This window comes from Miniopterus natalensis, chromosome X (genome assembly GCF_054644295.1).
Source record: "Miniopterus natalensis isolate mMinNat1 chromosome X, mMinNat1.hap1, whole genome shotgun sequence".
Classification (NCBI taxonomy): Eukaryota; Metazoa; Chordata; class Mammalia; order Chiroptera; family Miniopteridae; genus Miniopterus; species Miniopterus natalensis.
This window is the reverse complement of record NC_142103.1, coordinates 82,641,803-82,667,102: the sequence shown is the minus strand read 5'-3', so window position 1 is coordinate 82,667,102 and position 25,300 is coordinate 82,641,803. Positions and strand designations below refer to the sequence as shown.

The 25,300-nt window shown below is 39.5% G+C and overlaps 1 pseudogene; it reads right to left on the bottom strand.

Annotated features, from left to right (window-relative positions):
• Window positions 1-533: 533 nt before the first annotated feature.
• On the bottom strand, window positions 534-25,300 carry LOC148090594 (zona pellucida sperm-binding protein 1 pseudogene; annotated as a pseudogene).

Sequence of the window (25,300 nt, the reverse complement as noted above, 5' to 3'; positions counted from 1 at the left end):
TTCCCCCAATGATTACACAGAAAAGACAATACCCTGCTGGCTTTAAGGGACAGAAATATAGCCGAGGGAGTGGCTGAGGCTTTCTCTAGAGCAGGCAGCTTAGAGGACCTAGAGGAAGGACAGAAGAACTAGAGAAGGAAACCTCATTTCTTCACAACAGAGGTGAAGGGAATAATTATGCCTCAGAAAAGCCAATAAAGTATCAAGGTTTCTGTATAATAGGTGAAGTGGCAGGGATTGCAGTGAGGGGCTTAATTCTGGTTTGTTTGTTTGTTTGTTTGTTTGTTTTTCCAGGCTAACTATTAATTTGCAGTGTGACTGCGGACAAGTCACAGTCTTGTGGACAAGCCCTCTTTGGGCCTCAACTTCCTCTTCTGTGAAATAAAGATGACTGTGCCCTCCCTCTCTTGGTACATTATTATGGAAATTATACAAGATAATGTGAAATGAAATACCCTGTATAGAGAGTTCCTGATCATAATTATGCTTTCTATAGGCACTTAAAATCTTATTTGCAATAATTTATGGCATCGTCATTGAGGTACTTTTATTAAAGAAAAGTCTATTTTGTTTTTCTTAGGCTTGAAACAATTGTTTATTGAGCCTGTTACCCCTCTGTTGTCTTCTTGGAGCCTCTGGGCCTGGGCCTGAATCAAGCCCACAAAGACACTGATCCACAGGACCAGGGCAACAGCTACCAGCAAAAAGACTACCCAGAGGAGAGGCCTGGATTAGAGTTCTTGGTGGAGCCTGAGTGCCCCAGCATAGTCTCCTTTCTGTAAGAATCCACAAAGCCCACTGGCCCTGGAGAGATCACAATGTTCTGTGACTTGACAATATCATTGTGGTGACCCAAGAATTGAGGATCATCTCTGTCTTGCAGTCTTAGAGCCATGGGTAGTGGAGCAGGTCTTCAGCTCTGATGAGGAGCCAGCAGAGATACTGCAGAAGAAATAAATGGTTCCCCTGAGGGCGTTCTGGGAACCAGAGTCCAGGAATGTGAAGGTGGCCACAGTGAAGCACTGGTAATGAGCCAGGAAGGGCAGCTCAGCCTTGTCCAAAGCTACCATTCAGGTCCTATAGTTGTCACCCTCAAAAGGATACCACTCTGACAGGATGGACCACTGGGGCTGCTGGAAGGGGTTAGTGCTGGGGCTGACCCAACATGGGTGCAGCACCAGGACCAGACTGGGGTCTGTCCTCTGAAAGAGCTGGACTTCCAGGAGCAGCCTCACAATGGGGTAGTCCCTTTCCCTGTAGTAGGAGTGGAAAGTCTTCTTGGCAATCCGAAGTGTGAGCTGCAGTGTCTTTTAGAAATAGATTACATTTTAAAAATTACATCTTCAATGCAGATAATTTACAAAACAAAAATGTATATGAAAAGAAAAACACAAAAGCGTCCAGAAAAATCTACTCAACATTTGGACTAATATTTTTTCCAATTGGCTTTCTATGCCTTTCTATGCTTTTAAAGTTAATAATGTTTCAATTAAATATTTTGTCTTACATACATATGCTGTATTTAGTCTTTTGCAGCCCCCTTTTTTTCATTTAATGTATTCTAAATATACTGTCTTGTCTTCAGTCTTATACAACACTGATTTCCAAATGTTTTAACCATGATCCATAGTAAAAATATATTCACTTTGCTACTCAATGAACACACACACACCTGTATGTACAACTGCCTAATACTTGCTCTTAGTATATATGGTGCACTAAAATATTATTCTATTCCATATTATAATAAAATAATGTATACATGATTCATTAGTTGATTACATGACCCACATATAGATTGCAAAGTGCAGTTCAAAATACTCTAAGCTACAACACCAGTTTTATTGGATAGACGACAGCCCATTTGTAGAGATGTACCATAATTATTTAACAGATTTCCAATTGTTGGAGTTTTATATTGTTTTTAGTATTTTTCACTCATTCTTTTGTTTAAGAAACATGTATTGAGTGCCTACTATGTGTCAAGCACTGTTCTTGGTGTGGGAACACAGAGGTGAAATAGACAGATGAGATTCCTATGTTATTGAATTTACATTCTATGGGGACCAGGAAGACAGCAATACATATTATCTACACACCAGGAAACACCAAAATAATGTGATGGGATTGACAGGGTGGTAACTATTTTAGGTGATGTTTAGGAACAGCTTCTCTAAGAGTTGGCATTAAAGTTGGTATTTCAGTAACAAAAATATATTTTTAAACTACTTTTTGAAAAGATCCGAGGTAAGAAAATCTAAGGTGGAAGGACAGCTGGCAGAAAAGTCTAAGGTGGACAATAGCTTGGCACTTTTGAGGATCAAAAGAATGACATGTGACCTCAGAATGCGAATGAGGTGGAAAAAGGAGAGTTATCAAAGATGAGAGTAAAAAGGTTGGCAGGGATCAGATCATTCAGGATCTTCTGTTACAAACATGCTCCATCTTTGCTTACATCCACAGGTATGCCTTAAGGGAAACATTTGAGAAGCATCTTGAGCAGCAGCAGCTGTGAGTGGGGAATACTGGGTGGCAGGGAGGCTGAGAAACAGAAATGTATTTCTGAAAGAAGGTTTCTGTGCTAAAGAAGATCCAAGTTCTGTTGGAGAAGCATGGTCCTGGCACAGCACTTTGCTCTGTTCCATGTAGCTCATTTGTGAGGGATTTTAAGTTCACATAAAATAGGATCTCCTTCTAATTCACTGCCATGTCCTCAGCACCTAGCACAATGTTTGACCTATAGTAGGTGTTCAATAAATGTTTGTGAAGCAAACAAATGAATAGGCATCCCCCTCAGGCAAAGGTCAGAGATAATTTATGACAAATCATTACCACACATTCACATTTTCTTAAATGTGATCCTCTATTCTCATGCTTAACAAGAGAAAGGCCTTCCATGTAGCAAAGGGATGGTATTTCTTTAGTTTCTCTCTGGTAAAGTCACAAATAATATCTCAGAAAGCATTATTTTACTTGATTTTTTTTTTTAAATGAAATGGCATGATGACTCATGAGCTGCTTTTTGCAATAAGATAACATATTGCAATCCCCAGAAACAGCTGTTGAAAAGACCTAGAAATCTGATTTTTCCACATCAGGGATCTGGTTGTGTGTTGAAATAAATTAATGAGGTTATTGGAAGCTAGATTGTTTGTGTCTTTGAGTTTGCTCACTCATTGCGTTGAAGAAGAGGTGGTAAGGAACTCCATTGGAATGGATTGTCCCTGAAGGAGAAGCCAAAGGTAGCCCTTAGGTTGGGCATTGACTGGCTCCATATAACACAGTCTTATATACCCTGCTCTGCTCATTAATTGTCATCATCAACCATACCCTGTGCAAACATGGATGGGGCTGACAGAGGCATTTTATTCTGATGATTAATAAATGCCTCTCTTAATTGTTTTACAGTTTCTAAGTCAATGGCCTAGGCCTGGTTCTTTGGAATGCAGAAAACATTCCAAAATTTAGTTCAGGGCAGACCATGAGAAATAAGAAGAGATCTCTGAGAGATTAACTTAATACCTCCCTGAGGAATTCGAACTTATAAGTGTGGTCACTGGGTAAGAAAATTGTTTTGGTCTTCACTGAAATAATGGGTAAAAAGAAAGATAGCTTGCTTATGGGGGGAGGCTCTCTTTTTCTTTGAACAAAATTGGCTTCTAGGAAGTATACAAATTATAAATGGACAATTTGATGGATTTTCAAAAGTGAACACACCCATGAACTCAGCACCCAGATCATGAAGCAAAACACGATCAGCATTCTAGAAGACCTCTCATGTCTCCATCTAGTCACCTCTTCCACCAGAAGTAAGCACTCTTTCGTCTTCTAACACAATAGATCAGTTTTGTCTGTCTGTGAACTTAATATACAGTAGTCCTCCTTATCTATGGTTTCCCTTTCTGCAATTTCAGTTACCTCTGATAAAGGCATTCTGAAAATATTAAATGGAAAATTCCAAAAATAAACAATTTATAAGTTTTAAATTGTGTGTTGTTCTGAATAGCATGATGAAATCTCCCACTGTCTCACTGCATCCTACCCAGTATATGAATCATCCCTTTGTTCAGTGTATCCATGCTGTATGTGCTACCAACTTGTTAAGTCCCTTGGTTGTCAGGTGGATTGTCACAGTATAGCAGTGCTTGTGTTCAAGTAACTCTTATTTTTCTTAATAATGGCCCAAAGCACAAGAGTAGTGATGCTGGCAATTTGAATATGCCAAACAGAAGCTGTAAATTATATGTATGTATAGGAAAAAATATTGTGTATGGGGGACTTGGTACTATTCTTGGTTTTAGGCATCCACTGGGGGTCTTAGAACATTTTCCCCAAAGATGGGAGGAACTACTGTAAATGGAATCTTGCAGCATATACTCTTTTATGTCTGGCTTCCTTGATTCGACATCATGTTTGTGAAATTCATTAATATTTTTATGTATAGTTTATAGTTCAATTATTCCCATTTCCATTGTTTGTGTCTATCACAGTTTATTTTTTCTTTCTACTTTTTATTTGCATTTGGGTAGTTTGCAATTCTTTTCTATTCCAACCAATGATGCTTTAAACATGTCTTTTGGTGAATTTATGCATCCATTTCTATTGGGTATGTTTCTAGAAATTGAATTTCTGGTTTGTGTATATCCCATATTAATATATAGGTTTGTATATATCCCATTTATTAGATAGGTTTGTGTATATTCCACTTTAATAGATACTGCTAACAGTTCTCCAAAGTGGTTGCACCAATTTACACTCCCATTAACAGTGCAGAAGAGCTCTAGCCTCTGTCATTTTGCATTATCCCTCTGTAACCCCCTACCTTGGCTAACTTTCAGCTGCCACAACTGTGACTATCTGAAAGTGTTCTTTGAGGGGATTTCACTTGAAAAAGGATGTACTCTGGAGTTGTCTTTCCTATAGTCCTTAAGTAGCATACTGTCTGTAGCCACAGCCATACAGACTGCTTAGCATCTGCTCAAGTATGAAAGGAATCTTTTCGTAATGCCTGCTGGGATTGGAGGGGGTGAAACTAGAGGAAACCATTCTGGTTATTGAGATTTGCTTTTCAGGATTATAGTCTCAAAATGTCCCTGATTCCCTGGATATTGAAGCTTACAGAAGGAATGAATGAAAACTAAATTTGCTTTCTGAAAAGGAACATAAGCTGATGTTAAAGAGAGTTAAGAGAATCAGTATGAATTGTAATTCTGGTTGGATTGCGTGGGTTAAAATCCTGGCTCCATCACTTATTGTGTAAAATTATGCAAATTACTTAACATCTCTATGCCTCAGTTGCCTCAGCTACTAAGTAGAGATATTTGTAACATCTACCTCACAGGGGTAGATTTATGGGGACATATACGTGAAACACTTAGAACTCCTGGAATGTGGTAATAGTTATGTGAGTGTTAGTTGTATTAGTGTCTATCTTAAGTCTTGATCCTTAGAAGCAGTGCCTGAGAGAAGATTTTTGTTCAAGTTCAACTGAGGGAGTATTCTCAGGAGAGAGGAAAGCTGGGAATCAGAACAGGGCAGGGGAAGGAGTTAAGCAAGGATGTTGTCCAGCTGGATTCTAGCTTTAACCTAATCTTATGGAGGCTCTTAGGGCATAAATGGTATTAGAGTTGTCCCACTTTGAAGCAAGGGGTTGCTTTTTATACCCTTATTTCTGTCAGTCATTGGCTATGGGCTGCTGGGAGAAGAGCACTCTTGAAGTGGAGTCTCTGTTCCTGTGAGCTGAGGCCAATCCTCCAGAGAAGGGGATAGCTGTGAGCTCTTAGCAGCCAATAGTTCACAGCAGCTGGGGACTGGGGGTTCCTGCCAAAAAAGGAATCTGAGTGGGGGCACCAATAGTGTCTATTGTTCCTAACCAGGCTTTTATTTGTAGTCAAGTCAGAAGAGCCACAAGACCAGTGAAAAAGAAAAGCTTTTAGAGGAAAGGAAGGTACCTTTTTAGACATTTTTTTTTTTGTTTGGAACAAGATGTCCTCATGTACTCACATGAGCACTAGAAGTCTATGCCTGCATGAGTGATGAGCGTGTAAGCGTACAACTCCCCTACCAGTAGTTGCCTTGGTACAGGCTTGAAGTATTAAGGCTCTCATGTAATCCTGTCTTTTCCACTCAGCTGGCCCCTGCTTAGCCCTGTTTCTTGGAACATTTACCTTTCTAGACCATCCCTTTTAAGGCAAGTTTTTCTCTGCCTATGGCCATCTCTATTCCTGTGGGAGAAATGAAAAGAAATTACAGAAGGCATCATCTATTTGAGGCTCACTGGATCTGTGGTGCTTCATAGTGCAATGTCGCCATACCACCAGCTCATGACTTAATCAGCATTTAGATAATCTGCCCCTCTCTGCAGGAGATAGAAGCAAGTCAGCTCTGCCAGATGAGTATTTGGTTTCTAGGAGGTGGCTCTGCCAGACTCTCTCAGCAACCAGATTTCCACTCACACCAGACAACATTAAAGCAAGATGAGTCACTGTGTGGACAAATAGGAAGCAGCTTACTTTCCTGACACTTCACCCAGGGAATGCAAGAGGAGCCTGTGAACACCCTGGGGCTAACGGGGGTGGGATTTTAATGTAACTGACAGAGTCAGTCTCACACTAGTGTATGCGTTTTCTAAATTTAATCCAACAAGCTGGAAGAAATACTCCTCAGTCTGCCTGGGAGGTCAAATTTCAGAAATGAAAATAGGATGTACAGTAGCACTAAGCTAAAATTTGCCACACGTACCATTTCTAAGCATTGGTCTGTTAGATAGATAGTAAGTGGTTCATTAGTTCATTCATTCATTCATTCAACTGGCTGGCATTCAACAAGTATCTTCTATTTGCCTATTTCTGTGCTCCATAATGGAACTATCAAGGAATCAGTCACAAAATAAATAGCCGTAATTTTGATGAGTGCTAAAAGACCAAACCCAGCAGAAATGCGAGCTCTAACACATTGCTCACTACTGACAGGAGGAGAGTTGGGAAGTTTTTCTAGCATAAGGATTGCTGCTTTCGACACACAAAAGCCCGTGGACTAAACAGAAGGCCAAAGCCTGAAACAAAATTAGATTTTGCATTACAATGCTTTGGATACAATGAATGACCAAACAAATGCCTGCCAGTTTGTTCACATATTCATTTGACAAACATCTGAACACCTTCAGGATGCACCAACTGAACTCATTTTTGGTTCTTCAAGTTTATTTTCATAATCTGTGTAGTGGCTGCTCTGTTCAGATATACCAAGAGACCAGCTGGGTAGGTGAGAAGTTAAAAGGAAAGCCTAATGGAAAAATAAAATGATTTCATCAAGAAAAAATGCTAATTGTGGTGCCTAAGCCTTTCCCCCAAGGACAATTTACAGTAGGTAGTGAATTTTCATGTGTTAAGCAGGAGATTTTATGTCTTTACCCCTGAGGAACAACAGGAGAGCTAGCCAATGTTCCGTGTGATTATTGGTCACTGTGTGACTCAGTGGTCAAAACAAAACCCGTGGGACCTGACTACTGAGGCCTGTGCTTCACCATCAGTTGTAATTTCCTCATTTCTTTTTATGGCTGGAGAATTTGGCTCTTTAGAATGGTGTTGAATGAAGTCACTGTAGCCATCTGTTCAGTGTATGGAGGCAGCATAGGCCAGTTAAGCACAGCAGCAGCAAGAACAGCCATACCTACAGTAATGGTAATAAAAATAACAATAGTAATAGTAATAGTAATAATAGTAATAGTAATAGTAATAGTAATAGTAATAGTAATAGTAATAGTAATAGTAATAGTAATAGTAATAGTAGGAATAGGAACAGCAACAATTTATTGTATGTGTCAAGCACTGTATTTAGCACTTGTCTGGATTATCTCATTTAATTCTCTCAATAGTTTCAGGATGTAGGTCTTGCTATTATTCTCAGTAGAGGTCAGCTAACTTGTCCAGGGTCACAACAGTTTAAGTGGCAGACCCAGAATGGAAATCAAGATTTGTCTAAATGCAAAGCTCATACACTTAATTATTTTGTTTGTCTCTCAAAAAAGTGAGCTTTGGTGTAAAAGAAAAATAAAACTGCCAGTTAAAGCTCAATCATTGTGGTCAGGCTATTTAAAAACTGTCTTGATTTTCTTCCCTGAAAAAATGGACACAGCCCAGAAGGGTGGTGAGAATTAAGTGAATTAATTAATTGAAAGTCTCTGGCACACAGTAGGCACTCAATAAATGAGAGTTCCCTTTCTCCCCGCAAAAGCCACTTGTATTTCTTTGCAAGATGGAAATCAAGGGAGCATTAGCTCAAATTAAAGCTTTCCAGAGATCTGAAACTAACACTGCCTGAGCTTTCCCCAGGCAGAAGGAGGCTAGCAAATATCCTCTGCTAAGTGCCCACTCCTGAGTAAGCCCTGATCCCTGCCAGGAAATGGTAGCAGCTGGGACTACTTCTGTTAAAAGGAGTAACTGATGTGGAAACACAAGCCAGTACATTGTCACCTGAATATTTAGTCCATAACCATGTGATACTGTAGTTACTTTGAGAGAAGAGTGCTAAAAAACTAGAGCTGTAGGTCAATGAAAATTTTCACTTTTGATAATAGAGCTCCAGACAGTTTGAGGAACTCTTCCCTGATTGGTCATTGAAGCTTCCAGAGAGTGAGCCCAGTGTGACTTCTCATCTGCTGTGTTAGGATTGGGCATTGAGTCACACTCCCACCCCCAACCTCTATAGCACTCCCCAATTGGTCTTTCTGTCAGCTTTCCAAACCAGGGCACAGTCATATTTCCACAGACCTGCTGAGAGCTTCCTGTAACAGAGGCTGCTTGAGGAGTGCTTGGTGAGGGGTTTAAGTCATGCCTCTACTTCAGGCTGCACAAAACTTTCTCAAATCAGTCTTGCCAATTGTATTTAGTCTTTTCATAGAACCACTTTTCGCTTTATATAGCCTCTCTATTGTACATAAATGTTCTTTTCTTTGTCTTTATTATTTCTTTCCTTCTACTTTCTTTGAGTTTAATTTGCAGTATTTTTTTTTTTTTTTACTTCTTAAGATGAATACTGAGATCACTGACTTTTAATCTCAATTCCTAGTTTATGAATCTGAGCCTATAAATTTTCCTGTAAGCATAGCTTTAGCTGCATTCCACAAGTTTTGTTGTGCTATATTTTCACTATCACTCAGTCCAAAATATTCTCTAATTTTTACTGTGATTTCTTCTTTTACCTAAGGGTTATTTAGAACTATGATATTTAATTTCTAAATATTTGACAATGTTCTACTTATGCATATTTTTAATTGGTTTCTAGCTTAATCAACTGTGGTCAGAGAACATATTCTTTTTTTTTTTTCTTTCTTTTTTCTTATTTTTTATTTATTTTATTATTTTATTTTATTATTTTTTAATAATTTTTATTTTTGTTTAAAGAATTACAGATGTCCCTTTTTCTCCCCAATGACCCTTTCCCCCCCATTCCTTCCCCCTCTCCAGTCACTCTCCCCAATATTGTCCATGTCCTTGGGTTGTGCATATATGCATATAAATTCTTTGGTTACTCAATCCCCCTCCACCCCCTCTCCCCCTTCCCTCTGACATTTCGTCAGTCTCAACTATGCTTCCATGTCATTGAATCTATTCTGCTCGTCAGTTTATTAAGTTCTTTAGATTCCACGTATAAGCGAGATCATGTGATATTTTTCTTTCGCTGCCTGGCTTATTTCACTTAGCATAATATTCTCCAGGACCATCCATACTGTCCCAAAGGGTACGAGCTTCTTCTTCTTTACAGCTGCGTAGTATTCCACGGTGTAAATGTCCCACAGCTTTTTAATCCACTCATCTACTGATGGGCACTTGGGCTGTTTCCAGATCTTAGCTATTGTAAACTGTGCTGCTATGAACATAGGGGTGCATATATCCTTTCTGATGAATGTTTCAGGATTCTTAGGATACATTCCTAAGAGTGGAATCACTGGGTCAAAAGGCAGCTCCATTTTTAATTTTTTGAGGAACCTCCATACTGTTTTCCATAGTGGCTGCACCAGTCTGCATTCCCACCAGCAGTGTCCTAGGGTTCCCCTTTCTCCACACCCTCGCCAGCACATGTTGTTTGTTGATTTGTTGATGGCTGCCATTCTTACAGGTGTGAAGTGATACCTCATTGTGGTTTTAATTTGCATCTCTCTGATGATTAGAGACATCGAGCATTTTCTCATGTGTCTCTTGGCCATCCATATGTCCTCTTTGGAGAACTGTCTATTTAAGTCCTTTGCCCATTTCTTAATTGGGTTGTTTGTCTTCCTCTTGCGGAGTACTATGAGTTCCTTGTACACTTTGGAAATTAGCCCCTTATCAGATTCATCCTTGGCAAATATGTTTTCCCAGACCGTGGGGTTCCTTTGTATTTTGAGGCTGTTTTCTTTTGCTGTGCAGAAGCTTTTTAGTTTGATGTAGTCCCATATGTTTATTTTTTCTTTTGTTTCTCTTGCCCTAGGAGATGTATCAGTGAAAAGTCCACTATGTGGGATGTCTGTGACTTTACTGCCTATGTTTTCTTCCAGGATTTTTATGGTTTCGTGACTTATATTTAAGTCTTTTATCCATTTTGAGTTTATTTTTGTGTATGGAGAAAGTTGGTGGTCTAGTTTCATTCTTTTGCATGTATCTGTCCAATTTTCCCAGCACCACTTATTGAAGAGACTGTCCTTACTCCATTGGATACTCTTGCCTCCTTTGTCAAATATTAACTGACCATAATGGCATGGGTCTATTGCTGGGGTCTCTATTCTGTTCCATTGATCTATATGCCTGTTGTTTTACCAATACCAGGCAGTTTTGATTACAGTGGCTTTGTAATACAGTTTGAAGTCTGGTAATGTGATCCCTCTCACTGTGTTCTTCTTTCTCAAGATGGCTGCAGCTATTCGGGGTCTTTTTTGGTTCCATATAAATTTTCGAAATGCTTGTTCTAGGTCTGTGAAATATGCTGTTGGTATTTTCATAGGAATTGCATTAAATTTATAAATTGCTTTGGGTAGTATAGACATTTTAATGATATTAATTCTTCCCATCCATGAGCATGGTATCTTCTTCCACCTGTTTAAATCTTCCTCTATTTCTTTTTTCGGTGTCACGTAGTTTTCTGAGTACAGGTCTTTTACATCCTTGGTTAAGTTTATTCCTAGGTATCTTATTTTTTTAGTTGCAATGGTAAATGGTATTGCTTTTTTAGTTTCTCTCTCTGAAAGTTCATTGTTGGTGTATAAGAATGCCATTGATTTCCGGATGTTGATTTTGTATCCAGCTACCTTGCCGAATTCGTTTATCAAATCTAGTAGTACTTTGATGGAGTCTCTAGGGTTTTCTATGTACAGTATCATGTCATCTGCAAATAATGACAGTTTTACTTCCTCCTTTCCAATTTGGATACTTTTTATGTTTTCTTCCTGTCTGATGGCTATGGCAAGGACTTCCAGTACTATGTTGAATAAGAGTGGTGAAAGTGGACATCCCTGTCTTGTTCCGGTTTTTAATGGAAATGGTTTTAGTTTTTGCCCATTGAGTATGATGTTGACTGTAGGTCTGTTGTATATGGCCTTTATTATGTTGAGGTATGATCCCTCTATTCCCACTTTGCTGAGAGTTTTTATCAGAAATGGGTGCTGGATTTTGTCAAATGCTTTTTCTGTGTCTATTGATATGATCATGCGATTTTTGTGCTTCATTTTGTTTATGTGGTGTATCACATTTATTGATTTGTGGATGTTGTACCAGCCTTGCATCCCTGGAATAAATCCCACTTGGTCATGATGTATGATGTTTTTAATGTATTGCTGGATCCGGTTTGCTAGTATCTTAGTGAGGATTTTAGTATCTATGTTCATCAGGGATATTGGCCTGTAATTTTCTTTCTTTGTAGTATCTTTATCTGGTTTTGGGATTAGGATGATGCTGGCCTCATAAAAAGAGTTTTGGAGTTTTCCCTCCTCTTGAATTTTCTTTAATAGTTTGAATAAAATAGGTGTTAATTCTTCTTTGAATGTTTGATAAAACTCACCTGTAAATCCATCTGGTCCAGGACTTTGGTTTGCTGGGAGTTTTTTGATTACTGCTTCGATTTCATTAGTTGTTATTGCCCTATTCAGGTTTTCTGCCTCTTGATTCAGCTTTGGAAGGTTGTATGCTTCTAGGAATTTTTCCATTTCCCCCATGTTGTCCAATTTGTTGTCATATAGTTGCTCATAATATTTTCTTACAATGCTTTGTATTTCTTTTGGGTCAGTTGTTATATTGCCTCTTTGATTTCTGATTTTATTTATTTGGGTCCTCTCTTTTTGTTTCTTAGTGAGTCTGGCTAAAGGTGCATCAATCTTATTTACCTTTTCAAAGAACCAGCTCTTGGTTTCATTGATTTTTTGTATTGTTTCTTTAGTCTCTATGTCATTAATTTTTGCTCTGATTTTTATTATTTCCTTCCTTCTGCTTCCTTGGGGCTTTTCTTGCTGTTCTCATTCTAGTTCTTTTAGTTGTTGTGTTAGAGGGTTCATTAGATCTTTTTCTTGTTTCTTGAGATGGGCCTGTAATGCTATGAATTTTCCTCTCAGGACTGCTTTCGCTGTGTCCAATAGGTTTTGGGTTATTGTCTGTTCATTTTCGTTGCTTTCCATGAAGTGTTTGATTTCTTCCTTGATCTCCTTGGTAACCCATTCATTGTTTAATAACATGCTATTTAGCCTCCATGTGCTTGAATATTTTTGAGTTTTTTTATAGTGGTTGATTTCTAGCTTCATGGCATTGTGATCCGAGAAGATGCTTGATATGATCTCAATCTTCTTATATTTGTAGAGACTTGCCTTGTGCCCTAACATGTGGTCTATTTTTGAGAGTATTCAATGTGCACTTGAGAAGAATGTGTATTCTGTTGCTTTGTGGTGAAATGTTCTGTAAATGTCAATTAAATCCATTAGGTCTAGTGATTCATTTAAGGTCTGCGTTTCCCTGTTGATTTTTTGTCTTGATGATCTGTCCAATGCTGACAGTGGGGTGTTAAAGTCTCCCACTATGATTGTGTTGCTGTCATTCTCCCCTTTAAAGTCCCCCAAGAAATTTTTTATATATTTCAGTGCTCCTGTATTGGGTGCATAAATGTTTATAAGGGTTATTTCCTCCTGGTGGATTGATCCCTTTAGTAATATGTAGTGATCATCTTTGTCTCTCTTTATGGTCTTTATTTTGAAGTCTGTTTAATCTGAAATAAGAATTGCTACTCCAGCTTTCCTTTCCTTTCCATTTGCATGGAATATTTTACTCCATCCCTTCACTTTTAGCCTGTGTGAGTCTTTTGCTCTCAGGTGGGTCTCTTGTAGACAGCATATATTTGGGTCCTGTTTTCTTATCCATTCAGCTACCCTATGTCTTTTGATTGGATCATTTAATCCGTTTACATTTAAGGTTACTATTGATATCAACTTATTTAATGCCATTTTTCCCCTTTATGCTGATGTACCTTTCTCTCACTATTCCTTCTTTTTCTTAAAGCAGTCCTTTTAGCATTTCTTGCAATGCTGGTTTCGTGGAACTAAACTCCTTTAGCCTTTTTTTTTGTCTGGGAAGCTTTTTATTTCACCTTCAAATTTAAATGATAGCCTTTCTGGATAAAGCAATCTTGGTTGCATGTTCTTGCTTTTCATTACTTGGAGAACCTCATGCCACTCCCTTTTGGCCTGAAGAGTCTCTGTTGAGAAATCAGCTGTCAGATTTATGGGGGTTCCCTTGTAGGTCACTGCTTGTCTCTCTCTTGCAGCCCTTAATATTTTCTCTTTGTCCTTGCCATTTGCCATTTTAATTACGATGTGTCTTGGAGTGGGTCTCTTTGGTTCCCTCTTGTTTGGAACCCTCTGTGCTTCCTGAATTGGTGTGGCTTTCTCCTTCGCCAGCAGGACTCCGTGATGTGTCTTTGGTGCTCCCCACTCGCACTCCGTCCACTCAAGTGTGTTTCTCTATTTTTTTCAAGCTGGTTGTGTAAGGTTTTAGGAGTAAATCGAGTCTGTGGCTAGGAGCGGGGGCACTCTGCCGCTTCTCACAGTGCCGCCATCTTCAGGTCCAGAGAACATATTCTAAGTGACTTTAATTTTTCAGAATTTATGGCCGGGCATATATTTAATTTTGATAAATTTCATGCACACTTGAAATGTGTGTGTATGTGAATTTTGTTATTTGTGTGGTTCAAATCTTCCATATTATTCCTGATTTTTTGCCTTTTCCCCCTCCTGTGTAAGTTGTGGAAGGAAATAACTAACAAGAAGAAAATTATAAAAATAATCCAATTCTTAGAATAAAGTACATATACCTGTCTTTTTCATTCTTTGGAATTCTTTTTTTCCACCCTTGGAATTCTGTTAGACAAGCCCTTGCTTGCCCGAAAGATGTGTATTTGGGAAATGGTCGTCTATAGGCTTGCTGATAGCCTTGGACTTTCAAGAATAAGGGAGTTACATTAAAATTCTCCAACATGATTTTGGGCTTATGTGTTTCCTCTTTATTTCAGTCAATTTTTGCTTTGTATTTTGAGGCTATGTTATTTTATACATATATGATTGTTTTATCTCCATAACAGACTGGCCCTTTTTTATCAAATGTCATTTATCTTATAATACTTTTTGTCTTTAAATCTATTTTACTTGCCATTATTATAGCTATACCATCTTTATTTTGATTAATGTTTGTTGCATGGTATAACTTTTTTTCCATCCCTTTACGTTCAACCTTGTTGTCTCTTTATACAGAAAAAATGGGCATGGTGTCAAATGCCTCAAAGAATGTCAGGCTCACTTAAATATGTTTTTCCTCTCTTTCTGAAACCCTAGCCCCTCAAGTTCTGGCCTACTGGGTAGCCCTGAACTCCAAGTTTTGTCTCCCCATACTCTGAGACTACCAAAGCTCCATTTGACATCCCAGTGTCTTAGTTGCCACTTTGGTTTCTTATATCCTTGGCCCCAAGTTGCCTATGAATCAGCAAATGCCTCAAGGGGGGGATTGGGTACAGAATGCCAGGTTCTCCTCAGTGGACTTCCTGTGTCTCTAAGATCCTAGCTGATATAGACTGAATGTTTGTGTCCCCCACCCCAAATTAACATTTTAAAATCTTAACCCCACAGTGTGATGATGAGAGGTGGGGACTTTAAAAGGGGATTAAGTCATGAGGGCTGAGCCCTTGTGAATGGGATTAGTGCCCTTAAAAAGAGACCCCAGAATTGTCTCTCATTTCCTTCAACTATGTGAGGTTGCAGCAAAAAGATGGCCATCTGTGAACCAGGAAGTGGCCCAGACATCTCACCAGACACCAAATCTGTCAAAGCCTTGATCTTGGACTTTCTAGCCTCTAGAACTGTGAGAAATAAATGGTTGATATTTAAACCACCTAGTACTGTTTTTGTTATAGCTGCCCAAGAGAACTAAGACAGGCTTTTCTTTTATTTTCTGTTTTTACTATATAATTCACTCTTTTAAAAAAAATCTTTATTGTTGAAAGAATTACAGATGTCCCCCCGTTTTTCCCCATTTACCCCTTCTACTCCACACACAGGCTTTTCAAGTCCCTGCTGCTTTGGAAGCTCTCTGGGGCCTTTGTATTTTGGTTTCACTCATCTAACCATTCTCTGTGGAAAGGCTAGTCTGCAAAAGCTACTCCAACCTTATCAGAAGTGGATGCCTAAGTGGACATTTTGGATGATCATTTAACCTGGGTAAGCCTTAGTTTTCTCCTTAATAAAATGGGGGCAGATGAGAGATGTCTCCTAAGGCTTAGGTATATGTTGAATTTATTTTGTAAACTTAAAAGCTATTTGAACACAAGTTGCTATTATTAGGTCTTTACATGATCAAGGTTCCTGATGAAAAAACGGTGCTGGGTATCCACATAGGCAGTTTGTTTATGTAGGCAGGTCTACCTGGGTGGTGTATATAGAAGTTACTTCTGCTGGAAACTTTGGTTGTTATAACTGTTGGATTTTCATTTTTGGTGTAATAAGTTACCTTCTTGTGGTGGTTGAAATTCCCACAACACTATTTCAGGCCACTTTCTCTGAGAACTCACTTTTGAAAACCCAAGACCATTAGCAAGGCTTTTGGACCACCCTTTCCTAAGTATACATCTTTTTTGGCAAGCAAGGGTTTATCTAAAATAATTTGAAGGAATGCAAAATACAAGTATACATGCTTCATTCTGAGATCTGGGCTGTTGTTATCATTTCTGTCCTGTTATTTATAATCTTAGGGTTTATCTCAGGCTTCTCCCCTGAGCAGGTGTTGCTCAACTCAGGTGATATGAGTTGCACAACCTGTGGGTCTATTCTGAGTAAATATTTGCATCAGTTTCTTCTTCTTCTTCTTCTTCTTCTTCTTCTTCTTCTCCTTCTTCTTCTTCTTCTTCTTCTTCTTCTTCTTCTTCTTCTTCTTCTTCTTCTTCTCCTTCTTCTTCTTTTTTTTTTCTGTCCTGATAGTTCTTTATTTACCTACAAGTTGTGGATCTCTGTTCCCCCCCCCCCCACTGTGCAAGGTTAGCACCATCCTTGCAACACAAAGATGTATTTGTCAATCTCTTGAGTGGTCTTTTTGAAAAGACCACTTAACCTCTTCCCTGCCGAGTCATGGATGACAAGACCCGCTTCTAGCACATTCTGCCTGGCATTTGAAATATCATCTTCTTATATGCATTATTATGTCCACTATTCTCGGATTCCCAGAATCCTGATGTCTTTTTGCCTGTAGGAAACCCACTGTGACTTGAATCTGCCATTAAGGCCTGTACAATGTAGTCACTCACTGATCAGGCCTCAAACACGCTTGATCTACAAATGTTAGCTGAAAGGGTAGCAATGAGCAATTCAAGACCATCCATTAAAAGCTGAACTCCAACCAGCCTTTTTAATTGTCTAACAAGTTCTTTGGCTGTCCTGTGGAATAAAACACCAGACATTACAAGGGTAAATGAGAGGAAAACTTCTAGATGTGAAAGCCATGGTTCTCATTTGGGAGAGGTGGGGGTAGAGAAAACACATTACAAATAGAAATTACAGGCTATACCTTAGGCCTACTGAATCAGAACCCAGAGCAGAGGCAACTCTTGCCCTCTCCTCCTTTCCCTATCCAAATAAATGCCATAGTGCCAAAGCACAGAGTCAGTTGAGGGTACTGGTATCTACGAGTAGTGAGTTTGGCACCATTTTGATTGTGCCAGCCTTCAACAGAGAGTCAACAATGAAATTTTTGGCCCTGGCTAGTGTGGCTCAGTTGGCTGAACATCATCCCTTGCACCAAAAGGTCACCAGTTTGATTCCTGGTCAGGGTACATGCCTGGGTTACAGGCTCAATCCCTAGTAGGGGGTATGCAGGGGGCAGCCGATCGATGTTTCTCTCTCACATCAATGTTTCTCTCCCTCCCTCTCTCTCTCTCACTCTCTCTTCCTCTTCCTTCCCCTCTCTCTAAAATCAATAAAAATATATTTTAAAAAATTAGTTGAAGTATATTACTTAAAATTTTAAGAAAAGAATGAAATTATTGGACAAGAAAATTCCTAGGTACAAGAGACCTGGTTCAGTTACACTATTTATTCACTCTATCTGGAAGTAACTGACTTAATCTCTTTTTTTTTCTAACTTAATCTCTTAAACAACAGTTTCTTAAATAAGAAATGCACTAATGAGAATAGGTGCTTGATAAAAGTTTACTTCTTGACTGGTTGGCTTTTGTTGTTGATGTTATTGATGCTACCGATGAAATGATGAAGAATTAAGTATTATTATCTGCAGTGCCTTTGGAGATTCCACATGAAAACTGGCTGGCTAGTTAAAGGTTGACTTATAACAAATACTTTCCCCTTATGCTCACCACAAATCTCACGATCAAGTTGGTTTCCCTTTTCCCCATTCTAAACATTTTAAGAACACATGTTTACAATATTTTAACTCTCTTGAAAAGAAGTTTGGCAGTATGTACAAATGGGCTTGAAATGTTTATTCTCTGAATTAAAAATCTTTTCAGATAGCTATCTAAAAAATAGGCAAACTCCTAATTTTCTTTTTATCTGCGACAGTTGTCAACACTAAAATATTATTTGGATGAAGTCAGGGGTCTTTTTTGGTTCACCATCAAATTCTCAGAACCCAGCACAATGCCTGGCACACACAGTTGGTACTCAACATATATTAGTTAAATGAATGAATCGATAATTGAATGCTACCTACATGCCTCTGGGTAAGTCATTAACTTGTCTTGCCATCAATTTTTTTATCCTATGAAATGGTGCTAATAATATTTAATCCTTGGAATATTTGAAGGAAAATAGCTATAGTGGATCCCCTTTAAAGAACAAAGTGCTCTGCCCGGCCGGGCGTGGCTCAGTGGTTGAGCGTCGACCTAGGATCCAGGCGATCGGGGTTCAATTCCCGGTCAGGGCACATGCCCGGGTTGCGGGCTCGATCAATGACTCTCATCATTGATGTTTCTATCTCTCTCTCTCTCTCTCTCTCTCCCTCTCCTTTCCTCTCTCTAAAATCAATAAAGATATATTAAAAAAAAAAAAAAAAAAAGAACAAAGCGCTCATTCCCCAAGCTGTTGGAACTGTTGACAGCTGACAGTCCTCAGCTGAGCCTTACTTTGTGATTTGTCTTAGCTGCAGAGAGCCATCTAGCTCAAGATCATACTACATTCCCAAAGCATACCATACCTAAGGGCTATCTGACATAGTATATAAAGGTTCAGCCCCCTTGGCCCAACTCACGTGAACTCTGATGAGCCATTTTAGCTAGAGCTCCCTGTAGGATCAGCTGAGGCTTTCAATGAAACTGCTTTGCAGTCCAACTTCTTCCTCTGCCCACTCCTGCTTCTTGTCCTTCCCTTCCCCAGTTGTTGATGCATAGAGAAAGCCCTAATGAATTCCTTGTTTCCTCCAGAAATCCAAACAGACAGTAGGACATAGTATATGCTAAATAAAACATTTATTGGTTCTGACAGTGAAAAAGAGGCAAGGATCTACTGGAACACATGGCTATTTCTCTCAGCCCAAGAAATAGACTCTTTTGTGAGCTATTCCAGTCCTAATAAAAGTGTTTTCTGTTAAATTCTTGTTGGTAAAGGTCAGGGAAGGACTGGCAATAGTGGCCTATAGACCTATATCTGTTTCAATCAGTACAGTGTCATAGTTAAGTGAGTGAACTTTGGGCACAAAGATCCCTGAGTTCAGATGTCAACTCTGCCATTCACCAGTTATATGACCTTTGACAAGTCATCTTTCCTGCCCTCAGTTGCTTCATCTAAAAATGGGGATTTTATGAATACCTGTCTCTTAGTTTTGTTATGAAAATTAAATAAGATAAAATAGGTATAGCTCATAGCATGGGGCTAATCAGTGCTTAATAAAATAAGTTGTTATTATGCTGTGATCAGTGGAGATTTATAACGTGATCTGGACTGGAAAATGACTGTAGAGATGTAGACAGCTGGGCTACAATCACATAGTCAATTGTAAATATCTCTGTGGTAGACACAGAGGTGAATGGCCCAGATCTCCCTCCAAGGAAGGACTTTGTACTCCAGCTGTCAGCTTAGTCAGGGTTTGCCATAGCTGCAGGGAGCTACCTCAGCCTAAGAGCAAAGCCTTGCCTTTGAAATGACTGAGTGATAGGAGGTAACAAGGTCCCAACCATTTCAGACCAACGCAGGACCACTCCCAAGCTCCCCAGAAGAGGGGGGCTTGGCTGAGACTTTGTCCAACCTGCATCACAGCTCAGCTTCTCCCTCTGCCCAAAACCTGCTTCCTCCTCTTGCCCTCCACAGCTGTTGATATTTCATAAACAGTCTTCCCAAATTCCATTTCAGGCTTTACTTCAGAGAATCCAGACTGTGACAAAGTCTGAAAGCACAATTAAAGGGTAACTCTTCAGACCCCACCCCCCACACACCCCCTCATTTCCTTTGTTCATTCTTTTGTCTTTCAATCTTATCCCTTTGTGTTTTGCACTCTCCATATTCAGAGCATTTTGTTTTAATGGCCTGTTGTACACAGCTTGTCCATGAGCTGTCAGGTCGTGAAAGAAGCCTATTTAGACAAGTTGTCAGGTTGAACGGGAGAGGAAAAGAAAAGTAAATCAACGTGTTTTCGCATGCAATCACATGTGGGCTAATTTATCTGCAGCCACGTTCTACCCTGCCAGTTTGGCATAAGGGTCCTCAGACAAGGGGGCCGAAAGTTGGCTGATTAACAGAGCAATTTTTATTGAGAGAAGTACAACAGAATTGTTTTATAGTAATTATCACCATTTGAACCTGTGCACACACTCATGGGGAAGATTAAAGAAAAGGCTCTCTATGGATGATAAAGAGACTTGAAACATGCACAGGCTAGAGGGCTAAAACTATTTAGAATATTAACGTTCTTTACCTTATGAAAAGCCCCTAGGAGGTGACAGATTGGCTAACTTTTTAAATAGTCCTCTGTCTTATCTCTGGGACTGAACTCAAGTAAGTTCCATTTCTAAAGTTAGGAAAACAGCAGGGTAGATTACTATGGTGATTTGCTTAGAGATAACAGCCAAGTCCGTATCAAGGCTAAGAACACAGCCAGTCTTTCTGAAGGTGCTGAACTAGACCATTAAATGTCCTCTCTTACATTTCACTCTCCCCCCCCCCAAAAAAAAACAGCAACAACAACAACAGCAACACACACACACAGAGGAGATATTTTGTAGAGCATGTTCTGGCTGTGGTGGTGTTAAACTTGAAACATTCCACACACTACAAAACATTTCCCAGCTGAATTGAAAATTCCAACTGGGGAAACATAGACTTTGGTATTTTCTTCTTTGATATTTGATCATTTTCTTTGCATCTTTGTTCATTCCCACCATCATATCTGAGTTTAGGACAAGGACAGAGCGAGATAAGTCTGTCACCACAAGGCAAAACAAGCAAAGGGTTGTAAAAATGTTTTGCTGACTGGAAATGGATGTTTTAAAGGTTTGTGGTATATGATTAAGTTAAAAGAATCTTGCTTAAATTAGGAACAAACTCTTTTGAGTCTGCAGCTATATCTGCAGCTAGAAATAGAAGCACACAGTAATGGGTGCTACGACTTTTGGAGATCTTCCCACTTCTACCACTTTCTCTGCTTTTTATTTTTATTCCCTTTACAAGTAAGAACCATTAAATGATACCCCTCTCCTTGTGGCTGGAGCAAGAGGGTGGAAGGGCGGGGGCATTTCCGACAATCATTTTGCGAAGAAAACCCAGGCTCAGGAATCAAAACAGCTTTCTTTTGCCAAACAAAGAAGACAGATAAAAGTGTGGGCATTCTGCAACTCCCACCCAATCAAGAAATACTTGCCCCAGAACAGAACATTAGAAAGTTGAGCTGCTGGGGACAGTTTTGAGCCTGCAGCCAGGCTTCCATTCTGCTGCCAATCCTAGAATGTCTTAGAAAGATGAATTTTATAATAAAAAATTAAAGCATTAGACATGCACATGTAAAAGTTTATTTTTCCTCTTTGTAACGCCACTGAAAATTTTTGCTAAGGGAGAGAAAATCAATTCTCTATTAAAACAAGATGCTTAAATTAAATAAGGCATTACCATTTGTTTCGTAATTATGGACTTGGAAAGATAAAACTGGCAATGGGATATGAAACCAGGCACCTCTCAGTTGTAGCTTCAATTTGAGCTAGATTTTTTTTTTTTTTTTTAAATCATCAGCTGGTTTCTCTCAATTTGCCATTATTTTCTGGAAAATAAATTTTGGTTTCTGTCAAAATCACAAAAGACCATTTATTTATTCATCAACTTATATGGTGTAGCCAGCAAGTGTCAGGCACTGTGCTAGACACAGAAAAGAGCTAAAAGGCACAGCCTTTGCTCTCAAATTGTATACAGTCTAATGGAGGAGTGGACAAAATTATAATTATTGGACAGTGTGGGGGTAATGAGAGCTTAGTGTGCCAGCCACTGGTCTAAGTGCTTACACGTATTAAATCATTTATTATTAGCCCCAGTTTTCACATGGAGAACCTGTGAGGCATAGAGAGGTTATGTTATTTGCCAAAAATCACACAGCTAATAAGTGGCTGAGGCAGAATTCAAACTCAGGCAAACATGTTTAAAGTGTGTGCTCTTTATCCTGACATGGATGATGTGACAGCCAACTGGGGTTAGGTATGATTGAGGTGGGTTTGGCATGACAAAGAGTCAAGGTAAGCTCTTCAGAAGAGATGATATAATGGCCTTAAAATTACTTCCTTTGGCCATGTCAGGATGAATATGCATGGAAACCTAATCAGAGTGCAAGTCAGAAAACTGAGGGTAAGGCGAGAGAGATCTTCCAGGACAAGGCTCCATGGAAGAAGAGTCTACACTGCTCTAAAATGGCAGTGCTGGAGGGCAGTGTTTCCATAGCTGTTTGTCTTGGAACCTCAATGCTCACTGAGATGATAATGAATAGTCTGCCAAACAGAGCTCCAGGATCAAGTTCGGGAAATCAGTTTGGTTCAACAAAGGTAAACAGGGTTCTTTACCCCAAATTTGCAAAGCCCTTTAACATGCTTGTGTATACAGTGAAACACCAAGAGGGGAATAGAATTTGAGCAAAAATTCTTTCTTTATAGAAAGCTCTATGAGGATCTCATAGAACAAGAGGGTTCCAGAGAGCGCAGTAGGGAAATGACTTCTTCCAGGAGGCTGGAACTTCGAGGCCTGCTCTACTATCCCTTGGCTGCATGATAAGAGAAGTCCTACATTGGGTGGTGGGCAGTAGGTGGCAGATGGTGGGTTTGGTGTTTAATGCCTTTCATTTTGTCAGTGATACAGCTTGTGTCTAATTACTTGAGACCTTTCCCTAGCTCCCTGCTCCTTTGGTCCCTGCTTTCCTTCCCCTTCAAGACTGTGGACTCTTGCTTCAGTTCACTGCCAGGACCTGTGAAGCCATCCTGTTACTCCAGCAGAAGCTGAGTTTCCTGGATTTGGCCTTTGAACATGAAGAACCTATTAGCCTTAACCTTTAAGTTGGCTTAGCTTTTCCTGCTGGTTTCCTAACTAAACCTGCTCTATACCTCTCCCATAACTTCCTTTCTCCTTTGCTCCCTCCCTCCCTTCAATCCTTCCCTCTTTCAACATTTACTGTGTGCATTCTATAGGAGCCACAGAGTTATAAGTTTTAATGTAGTTATTCATGACTATGGTCCATATCAAAGTTATGAATCACCTGGCCAAACTCAGGTCTCATGCCTTCCCCCTAGCTGTTGGTTTGAAGGGACATAGTTATTGTAAGGGGTATACGTGAGACTAGTATGTGTGAGACTTATTTAGTCGTGAAAGACTAGATAAGTAATATATTCTTCACGTATATTTTTCAAATGCATGTAGAACCTGTTGTGATTAATAAATCATTGTGTGTAGATACTATTTGAATTCACAAAATATATCTTAATTTACACTAAATTAACATTGCTTTTGTCATTGTATTTTTTTAAATCAATACACACTACAAGTACTATTATCGTGTTAGTGCCTATAGATTTTTTGATATTGAAAGGGGGTTCTTTATCCCATCTAAACCTCAAGCTTTGGAGTCAGTCAAACTTGGGTTAAATATCACTTCTGTAATGTATTACCTGGGTGACTTTGGGTAAGTTGCTTAACTTTTAAAACCTTAATTTTCTTACCTGAAAATGGGAATAATCATACCTGCTTCATGGGTTTCCATGAAGATTAAATGAAATAATGAATGTAAATCATCTAACAAATTTCATGATTGTTCAATAAATGGTTATTGACATTGATATGAAAAAAATGGGAGAGGGAGGAGAGGAGAACAAAAAGACATTATCCATGAGCTAGTCAGTGATTAGAGGGGCTGGGAATACCAAGGGAGATTAAAAACAGTCTTCTCTGTCATTACACGTCTCACGCCATATCTTTGACTCTTCTGAGATTTAACATAAACCCATTAACTGAAAGGTCAAAAAATATACTGCCAAGTGTGCTGACCAATAATTGGAGGCACTTTTTATATTTTGGCTACTCCAGATCTGAGCCCCTTCCTATGTTCCTGGATGGAGATTGGTGGGAGACAAAGAGGTGGGTGGCACTCATTGTTTAGTGATGACTTCTAGTGGTAGTAGCAGTGTTCAGAGGTGGCAGTGCCTTGGATACGCTAACTAGGCTGATCTTGTAGTGCAACCCAGTTTCTTTTGCTCATCTCATCTTGTTTTTGTTTTTTTTTGTCAAGTCTGTAAGCTAAGCAATATCCTACCAACAAATTCTTCTTCAATTTCAATTATCTAGGGTCAGTTTCTGGTGTTTGCAACCAAGAGAGCTGCCTGTTGTACCATGAGGTAGCTCGATCTCATTTGGCTTTTCTTAGATGTGCAGACTCCAGATCTCATGGCTGAATCAGAAACTTTCTGCACAGCCCTATTTACATTGTGGAGACTGTGAAATACATTCTTTCCTGGTACCACAGTCTGTCTTCCTGGGTGGTTGGTGGCAGAAAACTCATCACATCACATTTCTCCTCTGTCTATCCTTGTCTTACTTTTCTAGCTGACATGGGGGTAGGGCAGTGGAGAAATGGCTGGGAAGGCTGCCTAGGGCAATATATAGCAAAGTCCTGATGGTGCTCTGTCCCACTGCTGAGTCATCTTTGCAGGACCACTTCATTCCAGAGATGACAGCAGTTAAACCCATGTATGGGGTGGGGATAATGCTACCTCTTTCTTCTCCACCCTCCCCACACATATTGTGCCCAAGGGATCAGCCCTCCGAGGCGATCTATGAATGCCCCCAGCACACTGTTGTTTATTATAGGAAAGGACTAGGTAAGGGTGAGTACTGCTCTAAAAGCTCAGGCTCCCTGAAAGTGCTCTAGGGATCCCAGATGCCTGCAAAGAGCTCTCATTTTGTTTTCACATTTCAGATGTTAATTATAAGGAAGAGAATTAGGCATATAAAACAAATTACATTGGCAGCGTTTCCTTCACTTGTGCACCACAGGGCCCAGGCACCCCTAATGAGATGTGACTACAGATCATCGTGCTTCCTGCAAACAGCCAATTGCTTCTAATATAGCAGCATCTTCCTTGTGTTGCCTGAGAATTAGCCACAGGTGTAGCATTTAACTTTGGGGAACATCACCTGCCCAGGGACGTGTGGTTAGGTCAACAGCAGGAAGGGGAGAGAGAGAAAGAGAGTGGCAGATACCCAAGGCTTTAGAGCTTCCTCATAATTTCCATTAGCTACTGCTTCTGCAAACACCACAGCCACCTGAAACAAACGCAT